This window comes from Macaca mulatta, chromosome 9 (assembly GCF_049350105.2).
Source record: "Macaca mulatta isolate MMU2019108-1 chromosome 9, T2T-MMU8v2.0, whole genome shotgun sequence".
NCBI lineage: Eukaryota > Metazoa > Chordata > Mammalia > Primates > Cercopithecidae > Macaca > Macaca mulatta.
Window position 1 is genome coordinate 97,513,376 of NC_133414.1, and position 27,090 is coordinate 97,540,465.

The window sequence follows — 27,090 nt, forward strand, 5'->3', positions numbered from 1 at the left end:
TGGATGGCAGTTTCTCATCAGTTTCCCTTATCCACAGGCTGGCAGCGCCTCCTATAAATATTAATTAAAAGCGGCAAGATCACGGAGGTCTCTGGAGCGAAATCACAGCCAGGTTTTATGAAAACAGATCCGAGAAGCTGAGAACTGATGTACAAATGTCCGAAATGGATGATTTCGGAAGCATAGTCACATTCCTAAAAAGTGTCTTCCCTTCATTTTTGTGTACCCACTGACTTGTAGCCAAAACTCTCAGCTAGCAATCTCAGGGTCTTTATGTTTGTAAGTTTCTTGGATGAGTGGTGTGGAGAAGCATGGACTGCTATTCCCAAAGTCTAACTATGCACACATGCAAACCTGACACATGCAAGAGGCCAGAATAAGCTTCTCCTGATGAGACAAGTGAATATGAGCTGCTTAAAATATATCCTTGTCAAAGGCTCTGCTATTTTTAGAAAGGACAGGAAGGCACAAAGATGAAGATGATCTGCCCACTCACTAACGTCAGGTCAGGGAGTAATTCAGCTGTCTCAAAAATAAACTATTTGAATAGCTATGCATAACCCGTGACCTTCAGCTCAGCAACACCTGATTCAGTACTACACTATAGATAGAAATGATGAATGCACTTGAGGTAATGATGCTAACACAGCCTGTTTATGTATACTTTTGAAAAGAATCAATCATGGGTATGTTTAACATTAAGCTGTGTAACATTTTAGCTATTCCATTACAGTCAAACATAAATTTAGACTCTTCACTTGGGGGATTTGTGAAACAGCTTTCTAGGTAAGCTTTCTGCATTCTTTAACTTACAACCATGTTTCTAATTTTTTTAACAAATCAATTGTTGACAGGCTTCTCAGAGGGTAAAAACAACATTGTTTTCCATTATTGGCTAATTACGTGAAATCAACTTCCTCCAATAAACTTTTATAAACAAGGCTGCTAGTCCATCCTAATGGTATTTGTAGACTTCTGTCATTAACTACACACTCAAGAGATCAACATAGTGATCCGGGAGATGGTTTACTAGAATGGAACAGAAGCAGCAAATGTGCATTTCTAGCATTCCAGCTGGCTTGCTACTTTTGGAAAATTAAAACTCCATCCCATTGAAAGGGCTAGTGGCAGAGTTGACTCCAACAGGTGCTGAAAAAAGACATCTGTTGAGATCAGACCCCGTGACTATTTGTATGTGGTCAAGCATTTCCTGACTGCCTGGATAATTAAATCTTTTATGAGATCGTTGTTGAATAATAATCCATGTGTTTGTTGGATTTAGATATCTCAGGTGCAAACAGGGTGAACTTCGTTTCTTTCTTTTCTTTCTTTTTTTTTTTTTTTTTTAGACAAAGTCTTGCTGTGTCACCCAGGCTGAGGCTGGAGTGCAGTGGTGCAATCCTGGCTCACTGCAACCTCCACTTCCCGGGTTCAAGCTATTCTCATGCCTCAGCCTCCCAGCTAGCTGGGAATTACACGTGTGTGCCACTACGCCCAGCTGCAAACAGGGTGAACTCTTTCAGACTATTGTGATACCATTTCATATATTTAAAGTATGGTGTTATTTTTTGTAATCCTTGAAAGCACCCCAACAATTCTTATTTTGGGGCCTTGTGAAATTAGGCTGGAAGTACACATAGATGAGTGGAGGGATTCTAGCCTTTTGTTGCACATTAGAGCTACATGAGCATCTTTTAAAAACAATTAATTTAAGCCTTGCCACAGACCAAGTGAATGAGAAATTTCTGGAGGTGCTACCTAGACATCCCTATTTTAAAAAAGCTCCCAGGTGATTTTGATGTACAAGAGTTAAAACCTATAGTTCAATACCTTCTGAAAGCCTCAGGAAGTTCCATAAATCATACAAGATTTCTGGGGTGGATTAAAATGGCCCAGGAGATAAGTAGCTACCCAGTGAATCTGGGGATGAGACATTTTGGCAAGAGGGTTGGGGGCTTTTATACATTGGTCTTGGGCCCTGCTCTTCTGGTCCTAGAGCAATAGGAATAAACAATAGTTCTGAAATAGCCAACACAGCTTAGAAAAGACAGAGAAAGATAGAGAAAGAGAGAAAGGAAGGGAAGGGAAGGGAAGGGAAGGGAAGGGAAGGGAAGGGAAGGGAAGGGAAGGGAAGGGAAGGGAAGGGAAGTCAGGAGGGGAGGGGAAGGGAAGGGGGAGGGGAGGGAACTGGGGGAGGAGAGGGAGGAAGTGCGAGGAAGGGGCAAGGGGGAAGGGGAAGGGGGAAGAACTTTAGAACTAAGGAATAACAAAGTTGATTTGATTTTCATCTTTTCATTTCTGTTAATACACCAAAGGAGGTTCCAAAAACAATAAAATGTACATTTGCAAGTATAAAAATTAGACCAAGATACATATGCATAGTTTAGAAACAGGAAAACAATAATAGAATAATCTCAGTCTCCTTCTCCCCTCCCCCATCTCTCTTTCTAAAACCACGTATCTGCACAGTATCATATTCACATTTCTTTGGAAAATAGATAATAGTCATTAGTTTATTATATTTCCATTTCTTCCAATATTACCAGTCTCCACAAAACCAAGGAGTAAGAATCCAGTGGCCCTTATTATTCACAGTTGTTTTCCATTCTTGATGTAATATCCTTGAATCAATGCTGTCATTTTAAATTAACAGAAACGGATGCTACACCTTATGATTGATCATTATTATTAAGAAGTAAACATCTTTCCCTATGTATTGGAAACCAAATATAATGTTTCAACCCAGGACAAAATTTGTGAAACTTAAAATTTTACTTTCACATTGCCATTCCAATAACAGAAGTAACTCAGCATTATTTTACAAAGCAGACAATATTAAGTACCATTTAAAAGTAAAGACCACATGCAAAAGGAACATAACTGTAGTTCCAGATGGGTAATTCAAAGCCAATAGTACAAAAGGCAAATATAGCCGTATTAGCTTTAGCCCAGCTCACCCATAATCCAAATGAGCTACAGAAGTCTACTCTAAGTGCCTCCAATAAATAAATAAATAAATAAATAAATAAATAAATAAGTTGTTAACATCTACTAATTCACATGTAAATCTGTTAGCCTGGCTTTGCCTGCACTCATCTATTCTTCAGTATACTTTCATTTCCTGTTGAGTTTAGATCAATCAATTCTTGGGGAAAACTACGAAAATGAAACGTTTTAGTAAACACACATAGACTGTCATGCATGACTGAGTTTATTTCTTATTCCGTAACTGTAGTAGGTAAGATGAGATTCAGTAAGAACATCAGTGTCTACCCTGGATTTTAAAATGCTACAAGAGAGCATCCTGGCTTATCAAAAGCTCATGACTTATGTTCCTGGTTCTGCTAGTGACTGTCCTTCCAACTCTGATTTCTTCAATGTCTTGGCCTTTCTGGGAATACTGATAAATATACACTTAAGCAATAAGTATAAATTTACTGGAAAAATCAAGTCAGAATCCCGGCTTACTTAAATGTTCAGATACATGCCCAGAAATCCTCTTTCATTTTTTTTGTAACCTAAGAGCACCATAATCTATAAATAATTACTTACAAAAACTGTTTGAAAAAGGAGTAAGAACATTGAGAAAGTGAGCCGTAAGCTCAAAATATACAGACCTGGTCTATGATACATCCAAGATATAATGCTGGCCATGTACTGAATGAGCACTTAATTTGGTACACAGGATTTTATGTGATAATTGTTCCTGATTTAATAAAGCTTAGCGTACTGACTAATCTGTAAGTCTGGCAAAGTACATAAAAATGTCTTCAGAAGAATGCCTATATAGAGAGAAAGCAGCATTGAAAACTGAACCAATAAAATATATTTTCACATTTAAAAAGGAAGATGCTGTTTGGGCTTAAACTACAGGGACTGTTGCCTCATTGCGCAACTTTAACTTTGTGTATATGGAAAAAATGTTAGGAAATACATGTCCTTATTCCCTTGATTTTCAAATACTTGAAATTAAATAAGCTTAGGCACTAAAATAAAAATGGGTAGACTCTATAATCAAGTCATCAATCATCTCTTATTAAATAATTGCTGCTACATAAAGAGTCTTATTGACAACTAAGCTTTGAATGCAGAATCTTTTGACTTCATTGGAAAACAAAAAGAACCATCTTAGCATTTGTTTGTATGGGGAATTATTTTCTGCTAAATCGTGTTTTCAAAATAAAAAACTTTTTAAAGTACCTATTACTATAAAGTTTTTAAAAACCTCTTTAAACAAGAAAACTTCTAAAATTCCAAGCAAAAAGGGCCGATTTTTAATGTATTCTTGTTGTACAGCATCTAGGTGTAATCACCATCCTTTCAGCAGTGGAAGGAATAACTTAAAGAAATAAAAAGTTTAAAAGTAATTTAATGAACCTAAAGTATTTCGCTATATCAATTTACTCTGGAAAATATAATCTCTTCTTCAGGGAATTTGAGATAACATTTGTTTGCTCCTGCTATTTCCAAAATTGTGGTTTTCAGAAATAGACGTTTTCTTTGAGCACTCTAGTCATGAAATAGTTCCACTTATTTTTCAAATACATGTTCTTGAGAAGCCATAGCCAATAGGAATATACAGGAAAATTGCATTTCGTATATCTGCTGCATAAGAATAATGATAGTAATGCAAATATTCTGCATTTAGAAAGCACCTTTCTTCCACGACTTTAAAATCTCTCTTATTTAATTTATCCTGGCTGATTCTTTGTGAAGATAAGATAACAAATATTTTTACTTCTATTTTGTACCTGGGTAAACCAGTTCTGATAAGTGATTGGTTTTCATAATTAAGCACTGGAAAAATTAGGACCTTGGGCATGTTTCACATCATAGCATTTTTATGCTTATTCCAAATAAATAAATTTCCTTTTAAACATGACAGAGAGTCACCATTTTAAAGATGTTTTTATCTCAAAATCTTAAAATACCAACATACTTCAAAATGTGGATTCACGCCAGTGGATCTCATCTAGTTTAACCTCTACATTACTTTTTTTTAAATAGAGGAACTAATCTGGAGATGTTAAGTGACTTTAGCTAAGGTCGTAAAGACCTAGGCACAGAAGACTGCCATTCTGACTCCTGGTCTGTAATAATTTTTACTATCTGCAGTTTTTATAATGTCCTTATATTTGAAAAACAAAAGCAAATAAAAAAGTTATAAAATATATTTGAGTAATATGTTCTTTTACTACACATTTCAGCCTAGAACAATTTTGGCCTCTTTATAGCTAAGCACTTATGTGTTGTTGCCTACAATGTGTTTCCTGCCTGTGTGTGTTCCAATAAAATTAAAGGCCAAAAATGAAAGTCCACAGGGGCTCAAAAGAGATGTTTTAAAAATTCAAATATCAGAGCGGCATTTGTAAAAGATAAGTGAGAATATGCTACCCATTGTCAGCTTTAAATGTATTGGCAAATATTCATTTTAAATAATTAATCTTGAAACTTTTTTACACAGCTTGAGATAAATTTTTCTTTTCTGTTTTCTTCTTCTTCTTCTCCCTCTTCTTCTTCTTCTTCTTCTTCTTCTTCTTCTTCTTCTTCTTCTTCTTCTTCTCCTTCTCCTTCTTCTTCTTCTTCCTCTTCTTCTTCCTTCTCCTCCTCCTCCTCCCTCTTCTTCTTCCTTCTCCTCCTCCTCCTCCTCCTTCTTCTTCTTTCTTCTTTTTTTGAGACTGAGTCTCCGTCACTCAGGCTGGAGTGCAGTGGTGTGATCTTGACTCACTGTAGCCTCTACCTCCTGGGTTCAAGCAAGTCTCCTGTCTCAGCCTTCTCAGTAGCTGGGACTACAGGCACAGGCCACCACACCCAGCTAATGTCTGTGTTGTTGTAGAGACAGGGTTTCACCATGTTGGTCAGGGTGGTCTCCAACTCCTGACCTCAAGTGATCTGCCCACCTTGGCCTCCCAAAATGTTGGGATTACAGGCATGAGCCACCATGCCTTGCCAAATTTTTCTCTTTCTAAAAAAGGTCCATGAATAAAGTACTGGCAGGAAAAGAATTCAAGGGGTTTTTCCCCTTTTGGTATATGTTACTTTAACAGAATCATTGGCCATAATAAAAAGTTCATTTATTAAGTTATTTAGTGATGATTCTTTTTTCATTTACAGAATATAAATAATCTCATATATGTATTCAAACAAAAATGCATGAAGTTATCAACTTTATTCATGCCAGAATAGATATTTCCTTTATATAAGTGCACAACCATTAGAAGCTGGGGTCTGAGGAAGTTCTCTCTCATCTCAGTGCAAGCTAATTTCTTCATTTTCTTCTGCGTCTCTCTGAACCTCAGGGTATTTTTTCTTGTAGACCAGCGTGGTCCAGAGTTAGTGACTATTATGGCATGGCTACCCAGGGCCAGAGAGGTGAGGTTTAATGAGAAAGAGGATAGATGAAAATGACTCCTTCCTCTGCCTTCATTGCTGTAATATCAAATGACTATAATATTTGAGCAACTCAGCCCTGGAGGTAAATGTCCCTCATCTTCATGTTATTGCTTCACGCCACCCTGGAAAAATTATGCATTACTATAGCTCTCATTGCAATTTCCATGAGGACATCTTTGCCATAGCCTTCATTTCTAAAGAAGGGATAACTAAAGACAGCTCTTGTTTTGCCTTCAGATATAAAAATCCCTCTTCTACCCAAAGACTAAGAAGAGTCTTTGTTTTGTTTTGCAGGTCGTTTGTTATATGGAGGTTAAAAGTATTGGAAGAAAGATGAAAACATTTACTCTTAAATCTTAAAATTAGTCTTAATTATTTTCTTAATCAAAGAGATCAGTCGAAATACTGAACTGGGAACAGAAGGATTAGGCAGGACTTGAACACTAGAAGTCAGCTTTTATTTCTGGCTTACAAATTTTTGCTGTGTTCTCTCATGTTTATAAAAATCCAGGCTACACCTTTTCTCTATGGTTACTAGCAGCGATCTTCTGAATAGAAAATCTCTGATGAATTTTGCATAACTTCATGGACAGGAGGCTTAGGGATATAGCCATGGTTGTAGTAGGTCAAACAATGAAAAGACAGTATAAAGCAATGTGTGAAAGAAGAAAATAAGGCTACAAATTACCCTCCATGGCCTCTAGGAGTATAACAAAAGAAATAATCAGGAAGCTGGCCCCAGCCCAGCTTGTGCAAGATATCCCCTTTTCTGCAAAATGAAGGGTGTGCATTGGACATGTCTATGAAGCTCACTTGCAGCTTCACAGTTCCATTATTCCAAGTGTCTTGAGAGATACAAACTTTGCAGAGAGTCCTTGTACCTGTAGTTTCTCTTTCTGCTACTCAATGGTCCTCTTCCCAATTCTGTCCTCCAATCCTAGACTCCTAAACCTCCTGCTTCAGGAAAATAATACCAGAGGTTTTCATTTCATGGAGTCCTGCTTTCAGCTCCTGGTATGCAAAACAGGCATGCAAGAGACCCTCTGATTTAATGCCCAAACAGTAATTGGGGAAAATACATCTTGGATGTTTGAAATAGACCTATTATAGACCAGTGGTTCCTTCCCTTCTCAGGATTCATATTAGAATATGGGTTGTGTGAAAAACAGACATGATAAAACTTTGAGATTTGGGACTAGGCATCAGTATTTTAAAATGAAATTCATATGCAAGTCTATACAGTAGTTAATTACCAATGGTAATAATCACATGTATATTTTAAAGAACCATTAGTATTTATTTGATATGTATGTGACAGACACTTACTACTTAGTATACAAGTATCACAGGAAAATGTATCCAGGGACCAAACAACTGTTCTCAAATGATCTTTGAGAACACCATCCATTCTTGAAACGGAGAAAGCCTGTATATCTGTCTTAGCATAGAAAATACTAAGCAGAAAAGAATAAAATGGAGCAAAATGTTTACCATGTTAAGTTGTTTAGTAATAGTGATCGGTACATTAATCAAATGAATTAAGTCCCAGGAAACATCTCACATTTGTTATCAAGTCACTGCCTTTGGATGCAAAACTTGGCATTGTTCTATGATGCTGCCAAAAAATTGAATGGTTTATCAATAAAACATTGTTTTAAACTTGAACGATGAAGCAATCTATAGGGTTTTGTTTTCTTTTGAAACTAAACTCCATACTTTTATTCAGATTTCCTTAGCTTTTACTTATGGTCCGTTTTCTGGTCCGGGATCCCATCTAGAATATCATCTTGTATTTATCTGTCTTATCACACCCTTCCTTGTTTTTGAGGAATACTTGCCAGGTGTTTTGTAGCATGTACCTCAATTTGGGATAGTCGGATGTTTTTTTTTTCATGATTAAACTAGAGTTAGGACATTCTGGGGAAGAAGACTACAGAGATAAAGTGCCATTTTCATCACATCGTATCAAATGCCACACTATTGATATGACTGATCACTAAGGATATGTGAACCTTGATCCTGCCAATATAGTCATTCTATAGTTTTTAATACAGTGCATACTTATAGGAGATGACAGATACAAAACAGCCTTAATTGAAATGTGATCTTCTTCATAATTTTTACCTTGGAACAGTGTCCCTCTCAAAATCAGATAACTTTATAAAGGCATTACAAATTTCCACACTGCTAAGGTTTCTGCACAGTCATTCCAAAGGGTCACAGTAAAAGTCATTGAGCAGGATTTGAGCAGATGACTATAATATTAGAAACTGGTGCCTTTCCATACATTTTCCCACGAATCACAGGAGTGAAGAGACAATGGTGAAGGGGGAACAACTCAATGTCTTTTCTTTTCTATACGTATAAAAAATTATTATAATAATTGTTTCTCTGAGCATATTGATTACTCTTTATGGAAGTTTAGGAAAAACGCTGCAATCAAATTTCACTTTAGCCATATGCTGGTTCAAATGAATGCTGCTGTAACACTTAAACTGACATTCACCTCATAAAGCTCCTCACTCTACATTTGTATATATCTAGTTGAACAGCACTAAATAATTTTCCCCATTTATTTTATCATTGGTAAATAATAGAGTAAAATGAAAGAAACTGGGTGGGGGCATTAAGGCCTATTATGACAATTCTTTATGCCATTTAACACCTGGAGATTTTTTTTTTCATATTTGACCTCCTTTTTCCCACATAGTTTTCAGACACAGAGTTGAATATGTGGCCAAATGCTATTCTCACTACTCTCTCTCTCTCTCTCTCTCTCTTTTTTTTTTTTGACTCCCTTTTTCTCACCTAAGTTATTATGTTTTCTCTCAAGAGTTAGTAACTACCAAATTCACATGGCCTAAGTGGATTAATTGGGTTTGCAAGGCTTTTTGATAATAGAAGAAACTATATAAAGTGATAGGAGCACTACCTTGACTTCTTGCCTCTCTTTCCCAGTCTTAACAACGGAGATGTTCAATGCCCACTTAATGTTTTCAAAGAACAGACAGTATCTGATTGGATTCTCGGTCTGATTTACCATCCTTTAACTTTGCAGTGATAAACAGACATAGTAGAACTTGCAGATTCAAAGGGACAGAAAATCTTTCTTTGACCTCATCATAACAGGAAATTGCTGAATTGGAGGTGGAAGCCTTAGAAACTTGTCCTGAGTGTTGTCAGTTGGAGCAGTGTCCAGTGAAGTATGCTAGGAGGAAGTCGAGGGACATAGTGTGTGAAGTCACAGGGAGGGGTTGCCTCTCCTGAATGGAAGCAGAAGTGGTCACACAGTATCTTCATTTCTGTAGTACTTGTGAAATTTGGCCACTCACAAGAAAAACAAAATATGAACCAACTTCAATGTAAATATATAAAATATATGAAATGTGAGGCAAACAATTGCAAATTGAAAGAATCTATTTTTAGCAGCAATTGTTCTATTTTTACTGCTCTATAAAGGATATTCTGGTGGTAAATAAATTATGCTATAGCATATACTATTTGGACAAAGATGCCACTTAAGATACATAATACGAAATAGATAATTATTTGTGGAGTTTTGTTTTATATAAAAAAGGTACATTGACATTCTGAAGCCAAAAATTCCACTGCTATATAGAGAATTGTTTTAGAAACAGCATTCTTTCTTTTATTTCTTTTATTTATTTATTTTTTTGAGATGGAGTCTTGCTCTGTCACCCAGACTGGAGTGCAATGGCGTGACCTCGGCTCACTGCTTCCTCCGCCTCCTGGGTTTGAGCAATTCTCCTGGCTTAGCCTTCCAGGAAGCTGGGACTACAGGCACCCACCACCATGCCCAGATAATTTTTGTATTTTTAATAGAGATGGGGCTTCACCATGTTGGCCAGGCTGGTCTCGAACTCCTGACCTCAGGTGATCCACTGGCCTCGGCCTCCCAAAGTGTAGAAGCAACATTCTTACAGGTCTTTCTTGCTAAAGTCTGAAGAATCAAAGCACCAACAAAGAAAATAAAATGACCCTGATACAACTGAGTTATTCAGCTTGCACTGTTAACTTTTTTCCCCCTACATTTTGTTCCATCCTATGCTTGAAGCTAGAAAAGGTTCAAATCTGTTTCCAGTAAGAGAAAGGACTTGAAATAGTTTCATAAATGTTATTGTTAATTTCTAGTGTGTTACTTGCTGATTAGGAAACAAAGATTTAAACAAAAATGAGCAGCAATAAGAATCACTGCAATCTTAAGTTTCAGGCTGCTAACATATATTATCATGTGTGCTTAGGAGATATATTTGTATACAGGAAGTGGAGTTCTATTACTATCTATCTATTCTTAAATCCAACAGTTTAGAGTATTTGTTCAGAGATAAGATCTTTCTTAGGTAATATAAGGAATGAAATTTGTTACCTAGTGTAACGGTGAATCAAAAGTTTGCCTAATAAGCAAAAGACTTTTCAGTCATTAATCTAAGCCCTAAGTATTAAGGAAAGTAAGCTGAGTGGGATACTTTCTAGATCTGGAATCTTTCAAACATATTGATAAAATGTAAACATTCTCTCTCTCTCTCTCTCTCTTTCTCTAATGTAAATATTCTCTCTCTCTCTCTCTCTCTCTCTCTCTCTCTCCCCCTATCTTCTATTGCCTAGTCTGGAATGCAGTGGTGGGATCATGACTCACTGCAGCCTTGATCTCCTGGGTTCAAGCAGTTCTCCTGCCTCAGCCTCCTGAGTAGCTGGGACCACAGGCACACTCCACCATGTCTGGCCAAAAATTTTTGAATTTTTTGTAGAGACCAGGTTTCACCAAGTTGCCCAGGCTGATTTCAAATTCCTGGGCTCAAGTGATCTTCCTGCCTCAGCCTCTCAAAGTGCTGGGATTACAAGTGTGAGCCACCATGCCCAGCCAAAATATAAATATGCCTGTAATAGTAAACCTAATTACCTAACACCATCAAAAACGGGGTGCTCCATGAAGAAGCACGTAATTCAAATTATTGAAGTTTATCCCTTCTAATGACCACATAGATTTCTCTTACCCCATTAAAAAAGTAGATAATCAGTATTTCTAGGATAGTTGTTTTCTTCCAACCAATTAAGGCATAATCTACGTAGTAGAACAGATGATGATGCCTGGTCAATATTTGAATAAACAATCACTGTGGTGTTATCTCTATTTAATATGACTCCAATAAAACTTCTATGGTATGCATTATTAGTTGATCAGACTTCAAGTATTATGTGTCAAGGAACCTGTCTTACCTCCCCATCTCTGACCAAAATACAGTTGTTTTCTATAAGCTATAAAGTCAGAGAGCCAATTTTGTAAGAATTGTCCCTATAATATAGCTATGTGAGCAATGAGTACCTGGCATGAAAATGCATAAAGGAGGCAGTAATATACAACAACTGAAGCATAACCTCTGGAGCCAATCTGCTTCAGACAAATCCCAATTCCATTACTCACTGGCCACCTAAACAAGCTACTTAATTCATCTGCCTCGGTTTTCTTCAACTTTTTAATGGGTATGATCAACAAACCAACTTCAGTGAGTTATCATAAATATTAGTAAATGAGAGAATGCATGTGAAACAAAGCTATAAGCAATCACTAGTAATAATAATAAAGGATGATCATTATTTTTCATGGAGTTTTTGCTAGCACCATGTACTGTTTTGTTAATGCTAATTGTCTGATTTTCTGTCCATGAATTTTTGGCTGATCTAAGTTTCCACTCCTCTAACCCTTTGGCTGGGATCTAGGTATGAGAGTTGCTTGGCAAGCAAACTAGAGATAAATGAGGTGTTACTATATAAAGTTAATGTAGGCACATATAAATATCCAAACGTGCCATAATGTTGGAGTTCGACTCTTTCCCTAATACTCAGTTTCTTTATTCAAAATGTTCTAATTGGTGGTTTTATGTTGGTCCTGGTAAACTTTGTTAACTCTTTGTACTTCGCTGTATATTGCAATTTATGCTTTTTTCCACGGTTTAATTTCTGAGCCATATTATATATAATCAGGTACCAGCAAATAAAAGGATCAAACTAAAAATGATGGAATATATAATGAAGGAAGCATAGGATTTCTGCAATCTATTCTAGACCCTTTATTAAAAGAACGGTAGGTGAAGCTCCCTTTTTGAAATTTAAATTTAATATACTTTTCACAATTCTACTGTGCTCTCAGTAAACATGGAATTTACGAGCCATCACGTGGACTAAAGTAAAGCATAAAGTCCTCATGCTGCTTCAGCTCAAGATGTTTACCTTCAACTATTCCCTGCGCTTGTAGGAGACAGATAATACATCACCATGCTCTTAGCCACAGTCAGGCACTAGATACAGAATCAGGCAACAAGCATCATAATCCAAGGCTGGAAATGCCTGAAACAGATTCCTGAGAGGCATTCACAGAGTCTGAGATATCCTCTCTGAGGACCAATTGTTGCCAAAATCAGAGTTGCCAAGAAGCGACTCAGGGACTCCATCCTGTAGATAGACCCCTCCCCCATTTTCCTGGTGCTTACTCAGTATGACTCACTTCCTTAAAGCCACCATGAGGGTGGTGCACTGGGAAATGGGAAAAGACCTGGCCATGTTCCAGAGGTACAGAGGGTATCACTGATTTCTTCAGTAACATGCAGGTGAAAGCTATGGGAATCTCATGCTGACCAGAAATATGTAAGTGTACCTTTCAGAAGGGGAAAACTAAATCTCAGATTTTCTACTTTCTTGCCTTTGGCAAATCATTATGAATACTCTTTTGATAAAAAGGCCTTTTATAATGTCTTTACCCCTTTGCGTAATGTTTATTAGGGGGACATTCTCAGAGGTAAATTTTGAAAATAAAATAAACAGAAAAGAGAGCCAATCCCTTCTTTATCACTTTTACTGACAAATGACAACAGAAAAAAAAAGTATATGGAAGATCTAATTTTTAGGCTCCATCAAAGCATATTTGCAACATGTCATCATGTCATATAGTTTATTAGCTATGCTGTTAACATACAATTAACATCACTTGGGGATATGCTATGTCAGTGGAATAAAAACTCATAAAAAGGCTAATGTTTCTGAGATGAACTGACATGATAAGTCATTGGAATTCACTTAGTGCAGATGTTTCATTGCTATCTATTCCAGCAAATATTATCAACCATCCACTTCTGCCCAGTGATGCCGACCTGAGGATCCTGGTCTGTATTGCACAGATTCTGACTTGTGTCTTCAGTACTCTAGATATGGGCACACAAGAACAAGCTAAGGCATGTCAGCAAAAGCATTTGCATTGTGTGTATGATACTGTTATTATTATTATTACAGGTCTACGTGCTCCACTAAAACTGAGCAGCTACTTACGTGCCCAGCACCGTGCCATATCCTTTCATATAATTTCATTTGGTAAAGGGGAGCAGATGTTTGCTCAGGTACAAATGAAGCAGGAAACACATAGAAGAGCATTAAGAACCACTGTGAAAAACTTATAATATAGGCCTCTTATTCTCAAGCTAAATTTAATCAGTTTACCTGGTGGGGATGAATGGAAAAAAGTAGGATTTCTAAGTGAAAAGATTTTCTCTAAGAGTTTAAGAGCAAGAACCCCCTCTCCTTTAGTTCAGGGCTCCTCCTTCCAGACCAGATTCCTTCTGAGATCAGCCATGCAGTGGCTTAAATCCCTGGATTAGCTGTGACCTCTTCATTTCTTTTTTTTTTTTTTTTTTTTTTTTTGCTTCCTATTGAAAATCAAAACCAGAATATTTTTAGATTTTAAACAAAGTGAATGAAAATGAGACTACAATGATTATGGCAGTGATGCAGTTGACAATTGCATTACAATGAAAGGTTTTCTTTTTATCCAAGAAAATGTCATCAGTGTTCTGACTTCCTCTTAACCTACCCACACTTGAACTTCAAATTTATATGACTTTTAAAAATTCCAAATCACGAGAAATTATGTATCACGTGCTTTAGATTTTCTAACAGAAAGTGAACATTTGAGTTTTGCAGCTATAACAGACATTAAAGTGATGGCATCGCTAACTTCCTCTGGAAAGGGAAGGAGATCTGAAATTAGAAACACAAATAAAGAAGTAACAAGGAAATTATCATGTTTTCATTGCTTACAAAATGATCTCTCACTCATTACCCAGAGAACAACAATGATAATATAACTGGGCACATATGCAGGGCGACTTCACCCAGAAGTAGAAAATGTAAACTTCTATGTTTTGTTGTTAATGTTATTGCAATGCTATGCTATAGTTTTTGTGCTGCTTAATAGAAGATGCTTCTATTATTCATGTCTTTACATTTTACTAAATGCAGTGGGTTCTCATTTCTGAATAGAACATACAGTCATCCCTTGGTATACATGGGGGATTAGTTCCAGGATCTCCTGTGGATACCAAAATCCACAGATACTCAAGTCCCTGGTACAAAATGGTGTAGTATTTGCATATAGCCTCAGCACATCCTCCCATGCACTTTAAATCATCTCTAGATTACTTGTAATAACTAATACAATATAAATGCTTTATTTACAATGTAAATAGTTGTTACACTGTGTTGTTTAGGGAATAATGACCAGAAAGAAAAGTATGACATGTTCAGCACAAATGCTACTTTTTCTAATATTTTTGATTTTGCGGTTGGTTGAATTCAATGATGTGGAACCCAAGGATACAGGGGGTCGACTATATTTTTATTCTTTATAATAAAATAGCACATTATGAAATGCATCACCTCAAGAAAAAAATAACCTTAGATGGTGCCACTATTAGTCAGGTAAGCAACATTTCCTTAATTTTCCAGAGATAGAACTAAAAGCCTTAAAAATAATGTGATGGGAATTTGGAAATAGCTTCTATCTTTATGCTGCTTTCATATACTGTCTTGCTTTGATTATGATAATTCATTAATTAAAATACATAAAACAACACCTCATTCCTGTTGAACTGCTTCAAGGACCAGATGTTAAAATTCTCCAATTATATTTTTATTCCACTAATTAACATGTGTCATTGACAGAATATGAGATCTCTTGCAATTTAGGATTTTCTATTTGCCTATTTCACTGTAATATTGGATGGAATCTATGGATATTTAATAGCATCTGCACATTTTCAAAGGAATTCAAGAATAAACCTTAGGTTCCTTTGGTGATTATGACTGACATCTTGACCCTATTCATAAAAGTTGTCAATATTTTTTTCTCCATGGATTTTTAACCTGTTCCTTTGTGATACATACAAGATACCTAATAGTCCTGAAGGAATATAAAGATTTTTCCTACTCTGGAGTCTCTGGGGAATGAAAATGGCATCCACTGTGCATCTTGTGATCATGAGCTCAGCCATCTCTGCAAATGACTCACACCCCTGAGGATGCTTGGGGCAGGTTTGACCTATTGTGTGTCTGGTTATGACACACATTTTTTAGTCATTATTTTTCAGCATGGAAATAAGATTTTAATTGACTAAAACAACAAAGTATATTTTCAATGTTGGTAAAACATCACCTTTGCTCTGCATGTTTTATAATAAAAACCAAGTGGCTAAGTATGACAGCAATTATCCTCAGCTTAATAACAGAATAATCTTGCTGTGAGGGACAAACTATGATTCCAGGGGAATTCTGTAATCTTTTCAGTGTTTGCCAATCTAACTAACTCTCTTGAGACTGGTAAATCATGCAAGTCAGTCATGCTAACAGGCATTTGATAGACTGTGGTAAATAACTTGAACTAACTAAGACAATGTAAAATACAAACCCTTGAAATTATTTTGTACATTCTAAGTAATCTGAGTATTGTAATCAAGACAGTATTCAGATTGTCTATGTTTTCAGCAGAATCAGGCAGTTTTATGATACCATGAACTACTTTTAGCAAATTACCAATAAAAATAAGCATATGCCAGGCACTGTTATAGATGCTGGCTAAGTATGGAACAGTGGACAAAACAGACCCCCCCCAAAAAAAAATCAGCCACTCATCACTTATATGCTGGTGGAGGAGACAAAAAAAAATTAAGTATAGTATATTAAATGTGTTAAGTGTTGTGGAGAAAAATTCGGCACAAAAAGGGTACTAGGTCTGATTTCAAACTACATTATAAGGCCATAGTGACCAAAACACTGTAGTACTGGCACCAATAAAGGCACACAGACCAACGAATAAAATAGAGAACTCAGAAATAAACCAAAATACTTACATTTAACTGATCTTCAAAAAAACAAACAAAAAGATAAAGTGAGGAAAAGAGACCCTTTTCAACAAATAGTGCTGGGATAATTGGCTAGCCCATGTAGGAGAATGAAACTGGATCCTCATCTCTCACCTTATACAAAAATCAACTCAAGATGGATTAAGGACTTAAACCTAAGACCTGAAACTACTAAAATTCTAGGAAAACATTGGGAAAACCCTTCTAGACATTGGCTTAGGCAAGGATTTCATGAACAAGAACCCAGAACCAATGTAATAAAAACAAAGATAAATAGCTGAGACGTAATTAAACTAAAGAGCTTTTGCACAGCAAAAGGAACTGTCAGCAGAGTAAACAGATAACCCACAGAGTGGGAGAAAATCTTCATAATCTATACATCTGACAAAGGATTAATATACAGAATCTACAACAAACTCAAACAAATCAGTAAGAAAAAAACAAACAAATAATCCCGTCAAAAAAATGGGCTAAGGACATGAATAGACAATTCTCAAAAGAAGATGTACAAATGGGCAACAAACATATGAAAACATGCTCAACATCACTAATGATCAGGAAATGCAAATCAAAACCACAAGGCAATACCACCTTACTCCTGCAAGAATGGCCATAATCAAAAAATCAAAAAACAGTAGACGTTGGCATGGATGTGTTGAACAGGGGACACTTCTACACTGTTGGTGGGAATGTAGACTGGTACCGCAACTATGGAAAACAGTGTGGGGATTCCTTAAAGAACTAAAAGTAGAACGACCATTTGATTCAGCAATCCAACTACCAGGTATCTAACCAGAGGAAAAGAAGTCATTACTTGAAAAAGATACTTACATACAAATTTATAGCAGCACAATTCACAATTGCAGAATCATGGAACCAACTCAAATGCCCATCAATCAATGGGTGGATAAAGAAACTGTGATATATATCTATATATCTATATATCATATATCATATAGATATATCTATCTATATCTATATATGTAGATAGATATAGATATAGATAGATAGATAGATATAGATATAGATATATCTATCTATATCTATATATGTAGATAGATATAGATATAGATAGATATGATGGAATACTATCTATATAGATAGATAGATATATAGGTAGATATAGATAGATAGATAGATATGATGGAATACTATGCAGCCATAAAAAAGAATGAATTAACAGCATTTGTAGTGACCTGGATGAGATTGGAGGCTATTATTCTAAGTGAAGTAACTCAGGAATGGAAAATCAAACATCATATGTTCTCACTGATATGTGGGAGCTAAACTATGAGGACACAAAGGCATAAGAATGATACAGTTGACTTTGGGGACTTGGCAGAAAGAGTGGAAAGAGAGCAAGGGATGGAAGACTACAAATATGGTGAAGTGTATACTGCTTGTGGGATGGGTACACCAAAATCTCACAGATCACCACTGAAGAACTTATTCATGTAACCAAATACCACCTGTACCTCAGTAACCTATGGAAAAATGAAAAATAATAATATAAAATTAAATAAAGAAAGGGATGCTAGGGAGTGTGGGAACAAAAACCAGAGGGCCGCAATTTTAGTTTAGGAGATTAGAGAAGGTCCAATTGAGAAGGAGATGGAGGAGTGAGCCCTGTGGGATCTGAGGATGAAATATTCTTGGTAGAGAAAACAGAAACTGCAGTTGCTCTGGAGCAGAAGTCTGTCTGATATATGTTACATTTAGCAAGACAGTTATAGTGGCTGGAGCAGTCTCCTCTGAAGGCAGAGGAGAGGAGGAAGTAATGAGATGGGAGGCAAGGTGGAGCAAGGGGTGCAAATTGTCTGGGGCCTTGTAGACCATTGTAAAGATTTTCCTTTTATTCTGAAAAAGGAGCCTCCAGAGGGCTCTGAGCAGTCAGTTTTGTCCTCTAATTTATATTTTAAAATACCTGCAAGGTTGAAAACAGGCAATAGGAAGGCAAAGGCAGAAATATGGGGACAAGTCAGAAGTCATTGCAATAATCCAGGCAAGAGATGTGGCCTAGACTGCAGTGTTGATGCCAAGAGGTTGGTTTTGGATACATTTTTAAGGTAGAATTAATGTGATTTGCTGTTGGACCAAGATATGATGTGAGTGAAAGAAAAAAGGAAAGGATGATTCTGAAATTTTGAGCCTCATGAATGGGAAGGATGGAGTTCTTTTTGGTAAAATAGGGAAAATTCTAAGAGAAACAGGCTTAGAGAAAAGTAGTTCAGTTTTGATATTTTAGGGTGATGTGTATGATTTATTCAAGTCGATTTTTCAAACAGGTTGCTAGATGTCTGAAGTTGAAAAGATAAATCCAGGCTGGAAACATAAATCTGGAAGTTGTCAGCATATACAGTGTATTGAAAGCTGTGAGACTACCTGAAGACCACCAAGGACAAAAGGATAGATAGAAAAGAGAAGAGATCAAGGACTGAGTTGTGAAGCATGACGACACGGAAATATTAGAAGGCTCAGGACCAACCAACCAAAGTAGCAGAAATGGAACAGCTAATGGGAAGGAAAGAAAACTAGGAGAATATGGGATCCCAGAAGCCAAGTGAAGAAAATGTCTCAAGGAGGAAGAGTGGTCAACTGTATCAATAATTACAGATAGGTCAAGTAAGACATAATAATCAAAACTTTGAATTTAAGAAATTGGAGGTCACTAGTGACCTTGGTAGAGAAGTATGGGTAAAAGCTTCGGGAGAGGATGGGAGGTAAGGAATTGGAAATGCTATGTTTTTATGTATTTCAAGAAATTTTCTTAAATGGGAACAAAGAACTGGATTAACAGTCAAAGCAGGGATATGGGGATAAAGTGTTTTTGTTTGTTTGTTTGTTTGGTTGGTTTTTAAAGATTGGAGTGAGGAAAAGATTCACATAAAAGAGAAAAATAATTTCTAGGGTGATGCCCTTAAGTAAGAGAAAGGGGAGATGAACTGGTACACAGTGAAATGTTAGTGTAGGTCAAACCAGTGATAAGCCAATATGGCTATCAGTAAAAGTCAACTGTTCCAAAAGAATGACCAACTAGGCTAACCTATAGGACAGGTAAGAGTTTTTATACACCTGGGATGGTATAAAGATAAGGCAAAGTTGGGATAACATCAAGTATTAGTACAAGGCAATACGTTTTCTATCAACAGCACCACCAAACACAAACAGCTGTTTTATTTAATGACTACATAATATGTGGTAGGCATTATTCTAAGTCTTTTATACTTATTGTCATTTAATTGTTACAAGAAATGACTATATCCCCCTGGAGAAAACTGAGTCACAAACAATTTACTAACTTTCCAAGGTCACATGATTTGTAAGGAGTTGTATTGGGTTTTATATGCAGGCAGATTGACTGACTCTAAAACCTGTGCTGAACCACAATCTGATTCTCACCCATCCATCTCTTTATACATTGATCTACATAACTATCTAGAAAATTCCATATTCTCACTCCTGGTTAGTGTTTCCAATGGTGAAGAATTGTATTGAGAAATACTCATCAGAAAATGAAAGACTGTGAAAAATACAAAATACCATGAATCTAGGCAGAAATTCATGTCATTATAGTAGGCTTGGAGTTTAGGGATCAATTACAGATTGAATTTTTGGTTCACATGCATTATTGGAAGACTAAAAGCCATCCCTCACTGGACCCCCATTCTTCTCAGAATATACTTGTGCAGCATCAAACAGCAGGAGAGGGGCAGAAGCAGGCTAATGTTTCACAGAAGGAACACCGTGCTGCTCCCATGGGTGAACTATTCTGATGGCTTAAAAGGGGTCACCCCTGCTGGTGTCATCAAAGGGATGGGAGTCTTCAAGGGGATGACCCTAAGGGAACATCAAGGAGTGTTTACTGGAAGGCAAGGCCTCCTTACCCACTCACCCAATTCCCCTGACTCTGGGAGAAGGAGAAGCAGCTGGTGACCTAATACACTCATCTCCACCCTTACCAGACTCCAAAGCCCAACATAAATCAATGATATTTACCCATCTATGCAAATCTTTTTCATCAACACCTAACCACCTCTGCTGCAGTTTTATTTCTTCAGTTTTCTGAAAGCACTTAATCCAATAGCCCAAACAGCTCCCTTAATTTTTAGTGTTTTCTAGCTTTTTACTAACAAATAAGACTAAAAGCACCTTGAATTAAGAAACTTTCTTATTTTGCATTTGTTACAATATTTAGAAATATTAAGCCTCTAGCACACATGCAGTTGATAATTTTAAGTCTTGTTTTAGATCAACTTATCATCTTGCTTGTGTATGTGAAAAAAGTAAAAAAAATCTGATGTTATAGCTCCTCATTTATTGATTTAATTTTTTCACTGACAGTGAATATAAATATGAATACTTGGATTACTTAAAAATAAATACAACTTAACACCTAGCTCACATTCCGGTTTTTGTTTAAAAATAATATTAATAAAGTTTTTATTTTTAGGCTTCATATGCAAAAAATTAAGTACCATGAAATATGGGGTATGTAAATATTCTTAACTTTCATATTAAGTAGTAAAAAAACCCTAAGTTTTTAAAAAGATGTGTTGACTTAGTTTTTCAAATAAAATCCATTGTAACATTTATTCAGCTCATTTTCTACATTAAATTTTAACAGAGGTTATATATTATTGATCTAAGGCTGCATAACAAATTATCTCTAGAGATATTGCCTTAAAACAACAATAAACATTTATTATGTTATGGCATCTGTGAGGCAGGAATTGGGGGTAATTTAGCTGGGCAGTTTTGTCTTAGTCCATCAAGATGACATTTCCATACATGCAGCCAACAAGCATATGAAAAAAAAAGCTCAGCATCATTGATCATTAGAGAAATGCAAATCATAACCACAATGAAATACTGTCTCATACCAGTCAGAATGGCTATTTTTAAAAAGTCAAAAAAAAAAAATAACAGATGCTGGTGGGGTTGTGGAGAAAAAGGAATGCTCATACACTGTTGGTGGGAGTGTAAATTAGTTCAACCATTGTGGAAAGCAGTGTGGTGATTCCTCAAACACCTAAAAACAGAATCACCATTCAATCCAGCAATCCCATTACTGGGTATATACCCAAAGGAATGTAAATCATTCTATTATAACGACACACACGTGTGTGTGTTTGTGTGTGTGTGTGTGTATATATGTTCATTGCAGCACTATTCACAATAGCAAAGACATGGAACCAACCTAAATGCCCATCAATGGTATACTGGATAAAGAAAATGTGGTACATATATACCATGGAATGCTATACGGTCATAAAAAGAATGAGATCATGTCCTCTGCAGGAACACGGGTGGAGTTGGAGGCCATTATCCTTAGCAAACTCACACAGAAACAGAAAGCCAAATACTGCATGTTCTCACTTATAAGTGGGAGCTGAATGATGAGAACACACAGACACATAGAGGGGAACAACACACACTGGGGCCTATTGGAGGGTGGAGGGGAGAGGGAGGGAGAGGATCAGGAAAAAGAACTAATGGGTATTACGCTTAATATCTGGGTGACAAAATAATCTGTACGACACACCCCCATGACACAAGTTTACCTATATAACAAACTCGCACATGTACCCCTGAACTTAAAAGTCAAATTAAAAAAAAAAAAAAAAAAAGATGTCATCTCGGCAGATATGAAGCCTGACTAGAATTGAAGCTACAGTTCCAAGATGTCCCACTCACATAGGTGGCAAGCTGGTGCTAGTTGTTAGGAGAAGGGCCCACTTCCTCTCCATGTGAGCTCTTCCTGAAATTGCCTAAGTATCTCCATAATAGGGTGACTGGCTTCCCCAGAAGCAAACAACCTCAGGGAGTAAGAGAGAGGGCACAACATCTTCATAATGCAGCCTCAGTTGTCATATGTCAATCCTACTCACAGTATTCTGAATGTCACTGGGGCCACACCCTAGGAGACCCTGAAGACCAGACAGAGGTTTCTTGACTTTGTTCTGCTGTTAAGGGAAAGCAACGTCACTTTTTAAAAATATGGGATATTGGAAAGGATCCCATTAAAATGGAGTGTGTTTTGCTTATTTATTTACAGAAGCAAATATGATGTTCACAGAAGCCTAAAGATGACCTTCCAGCTTTTAATCTTTCTTTCTAAAAGAATTTATTAAATCACTTTAGAAAAATAAATGAGAAATGTATGTTTATTTTTTCTCCCCACCTCTTTCATTTGCAATATTTAAAGGCCTATGGCATAGTTTGCGCTTGGCAGGATAATTATAAATAAATGTTTGGTAGCAAAGAGGGTAAGAAGGAATTATTATTTTGCCCTCAGTATTTATATGTAAATTCACTTGGGTGAGTAACAATAAATAACAAGAGGATGAGTGATTGACCGCTAATTGTTGGTTATTCAACACGTTGTTAGCCAGTATGGAGGTTATTTAGGTTCTTCCCAACTACATCTCCTTCTTTCCAACAGGTTACTTGAGACACTTTGTTGTTCGTTATTAGGGACTGAAAAAAATCAGTTAGTTTAGTAGTTTGTTAGCAACCATGGATAAAAGCTTACTGGAGGAGAATAATAAATGAATATGTAAAGTGAGATGTTGGGATTGTTTGTTATTAATATTTATATCCTACCTCATTCATTCTGCCTGATCCCATTCTAGATTATCAGTTAAGGCATCTTAGACTCAAAGGATTACTGGACGCTTATGCAGACAGTTTGTAATCTGAAGGAAAATACACTATAATTACATTTTCTAATTGGCTAAATTATTGTCATGCTTTTCAGTTAATTTCTTTATTTTATTTTCCCATGACTTTTCTAATTCTCATAAGCTTGTAAATATGCTGCACATGACTAATTAAAGCCTCCCAGCTCAAAATCTATTCATCCTAGTATGTAAATGTTTTATGACCCACTTACGTCTAGTGTGAACACAGGAAAAAAGTATTTCTTACAGAAGTGCTCACCATGAAAACAAAGAAGCCCCACAAGGGAACGTACTTCTTTCTTTGTTTTTCCTTTTAAAATTGTGTTTCATTTTTAAATAAATATGTTATCATTTGTCTTTTATCCTCAGCTTATCTAACCGCTATTGAATTTAGCTTTGGTTGAACACAGACACTGGTCATAATATTCTCTTATATTTTGTTTCAGAAAAATTATTAACATTATATTGTGGTTAAACAGTTCAGTTTAAAATATTAATTAATGAAGATAAGACTCGTAATACTAATTTCATTTCGTGGGAGGCCCTGAAAACATTGATGGCTCCTTTGCTCATCAAACACTTGGAAGGTATCAAAAGGGAAATTTACCTTGAAAAAGTATCCTACTTCTTATAAATTTTTAATTTAAGAATCCAGAATAAACATTTATTTCTGCAACACAAAATTCTAAAGTAATGAGTGTAGAATTTATATAATTTTAAAAAGTCTAAATTGTTTAGAAGTTAAGACTTCTATTCAGCTTGGAGGATACTGCCTTGGCTGTTGTGAACCAAGATTTTGTATTGCAGCTATTCATAGAGTTGGGTAACTTTATGTTGAATCAAAAAGAAATTGGGTCAGACTTGATATGGTTTTAAAATATCTTTTTTAACCAGAAGCCTAAAAACATTTAATAATATCTGCTTGTCCCTTCTGTTGTCATCTTATTGCTTTTTATGAGAATTTCTTGGATTCTGTCTCTTGACCTGGCCTTGTGCTTGTGACCTCAATGCCAGGCAAAAGAGCAGCCCCTCTGATGGATGTCAGCTGTTAAGACTCCTTAGTTCATTCTGTTTTTACCCACTCCCCCCAAAAACAAAAACGAAAGACTTTAACCTATTTTTGTTTTTTCATTTTGTTTTTTTTCTTTTTTTGAGATGGGGTCTCGCTTTGTCGCCCAGGCTGGAGCGCAGTGGGCGATTCGGCTCACTGCAAACTCAGCCTCCCAGGTTCAAGTGATTCTCCTGCCTCAGCCTCCTGAGTAGCTGGGATTACAGGTGCCCGCTACCACGCCCAGCTAATTTTTGTATTTTTAAAAGAGACCAGATTTCACCATGTTGATCAGGCTGGTCTTGAACTCCTGACCTTGTGAACCTCCTGCCTCGGCCTCCCAAAGTGCTGAGATTACAGGCATGCGCCACCGCTCCTGGCCCTAAGCTATTTTTCTAAACCATTAATTTCCTAAGAGAAGCCACTGGAATGAGAGACAAAATAGGAGTTTCATTTGTTATGCAAATTACAACTAGAGAGTAAAGGATGAAGGAAAAGAAAGGCTAGCCAAAGTGTCATTATTAAAACATCCTTTGCGATGATGTCTATACTATCAACAGGGCTGAGGTCTGGTTTATCTCCCCGCTAGTACATTTGCATCAGTTGCCCAGGTCACCAATGAAACTTGTTTCCATTGTCTCCTGTCCAGTAGGAGACAGCACATTTGTCAACCCATTGTATGTTGTTTAATCCTTGCTATTCGAGTAACTGTAAACCTGGGTTAATGCTTGCTTGTAGTTTCTATTATTCCATATTGAATAATTAAATCTAAATCTCTCTATGTACCATTTGAAGGCAGGGTGAAAATATTGTTTGAAGGTAAGGTGTACTTAAATTAGAGTGATGTGGTTTGCTTTAGTTCCTGGACTGTGAGATTTGATGCTAATCTAAAAAAGAGAGAACTCTGCTTATACATATATAAGTGTGTGTGTGTATGTGTGTGTGTGTGTATATATATATATAGATGTGTACGTGTGTGTGTATATGTATATTCACCCCGTAGTCTCTCAGGATAACTCTAGCCTCTCCCAGGATATGTACTTATTCCTCTCCAATTAAAAATAAACATAACAAAAGGAAGTAGGATAAACTTACTCCTTAGTAGGCTTACGACTAAGAGGTGGAAGGAGGCAAGGTCAGAAGAGCCTTGGGTGCTATTTTGGAAGAAAGGGAAACAGGGCCTACTTAACCACCCTTCCATGACCTGTGGTTTGAGAAACACAGCTCTGAACAGTTCCCACACAACAGCTGTTTTTCCGCATCACCATCAGACAGGAAGTGGAATGGCACATAGAATGCAATTTATAGGATCTGTTCTCTCAGAAAGTGAAACAGGATCTTCAGGCTATTAAATTCACTGCGGTGCAGGATCTGAACTCACTTGTTAAACAGAATTGTCTGCCTAGTAAAAGAAAACTTCCGTTTGTAAAAAACTAAAAAGTGTTCAGAAGCATTATGCAAATAGTTAAGCAGTCTTGGGTTTAAATAAAACTTATTTTGAAAATTTAGAGACATTTTGATCCATTTAATTATCATAACAAGACAATAAACTGATCTAAAAAAAAAACCACCAAAACCGACAACCATATAAAAACCAAAGGCTCTACTCCCTCTAGGACCATGCAAGAAATGGCAACAGAAATTCCAGCCACATTTAAAATAGGAATCAAAATCTATCTAAGATGCTGTGCAGACCTGGCTGTATTAACTGCATCCAGTTCTGGGGCTAAACTAATACTAAAAGGTAAAGATGAGAAAATAGGTAATGTCCATTTCAATAAATAGGTATTTTTCTATTTTGGATGTTCCATCTAACTCTGACTATTCAATTAAAATCTTATTGCCAAAACTCTTTGCCCTGCCAGTATGATTTGATTTTGAGGCTCTTGCAAAATAATTGTGCAATTATTTCACTGGCATTCCAGTAGTTATCTGCTGGTTTCCCAAAAGATCGCCAGCCCAGGAGCCTGTTGATTGAAGTGCTACCTCTTCCCGAGTGAGAAGCTTAGTGTCACTTGTGTCCCAGCATAATTTCTTTGACTGAAATAAAAATTTAAGCTTCCATGCTGTGCTTGGCAATCCTTGTTTAAAAAGTGTCTAAAAAGAGTATATTCAAGAGTGATCAAAAGAACTATCTGTAGTCCAAACCAGTCGCTCCTTTGCATTCTTGGAAGCAGTCTGAAGAATCTCCCAAGTCTTTTACCTCTCTTCTTACTTCAGTAAATTTATGAAAGAGAAGGAAATACCCTCCGGGTCTGTGGGTGTGCAGTTTGCTTGTTTCCTTTGCCGTTGGCTTGCCCTCCTTGGCCATTTTGTGTTTCTTGAAGTTCTATGAGGATGAGTATATTCTCCAAATGGCCACTGGAGGGCACAAAAGTACAATGTTTGCCTTCAAGTTAGGCCTTTGCGGTTTCGTCGTTCATCTGAAACATAATCTAGGCTTCTTAAGATATTCAATTAGACATGACATTTTCACTTTTAGAGCACAACTATTAAATATCTACCTTGTCATCTACCTTTTGTCAGTGGTATTCTGAATAAGATCAAAACCAAAAGTTATGTTTCTAACATTACTAATATAAAAATGTATATTAATATATTTTCATTCCTTATATGTATATTTCACATATTTTGAAAATCTTTCATATTTTAAAGTATCCATCCAAATTCATGATTTAAAATTTTCACAAGGAAGTTGTTTCACTTTGAGACATGTATGAATGTATGAATACAACCAAAGTGTGTTCAGACATCTTCCCATGGG

At 36.4% G+C, this 27,090-nt stretch overlaps 1 protein-coding gene and 1 long non-coding RNA gene across 4 annotated transcripts in view; one reads left to right on the forward strand and one right to left on the reverse strand.

Annotated features, from left to right (window-relative positions):
* LOC114669993 (uncharacterized) overlaps positions 1 to 1,201 on the forward strand; it is a 64,883-nt gene extending 63,682 nt beyond the window's left edge. Inside the window, exon 4 of the long non-coding RNA XR_003719389.2 lies at positions 38 to 1,201. This is a non-coding gene — a long non-coding RNA (uncharacterized LOC114669993). The remainder of the gene's footprint in view (positions 1 to 37) is intronic.
* Positions 1 to 27,090, reverse strand: part of PRKG1 (protein kinase cGMP-dependent 1) — a 1,342,028-nt gene that overhangs the window by 51,403 nt on the left and 1,263,535 nt on the right. The gene's annotated exons all lie outside the window — the stretch shown is intronic.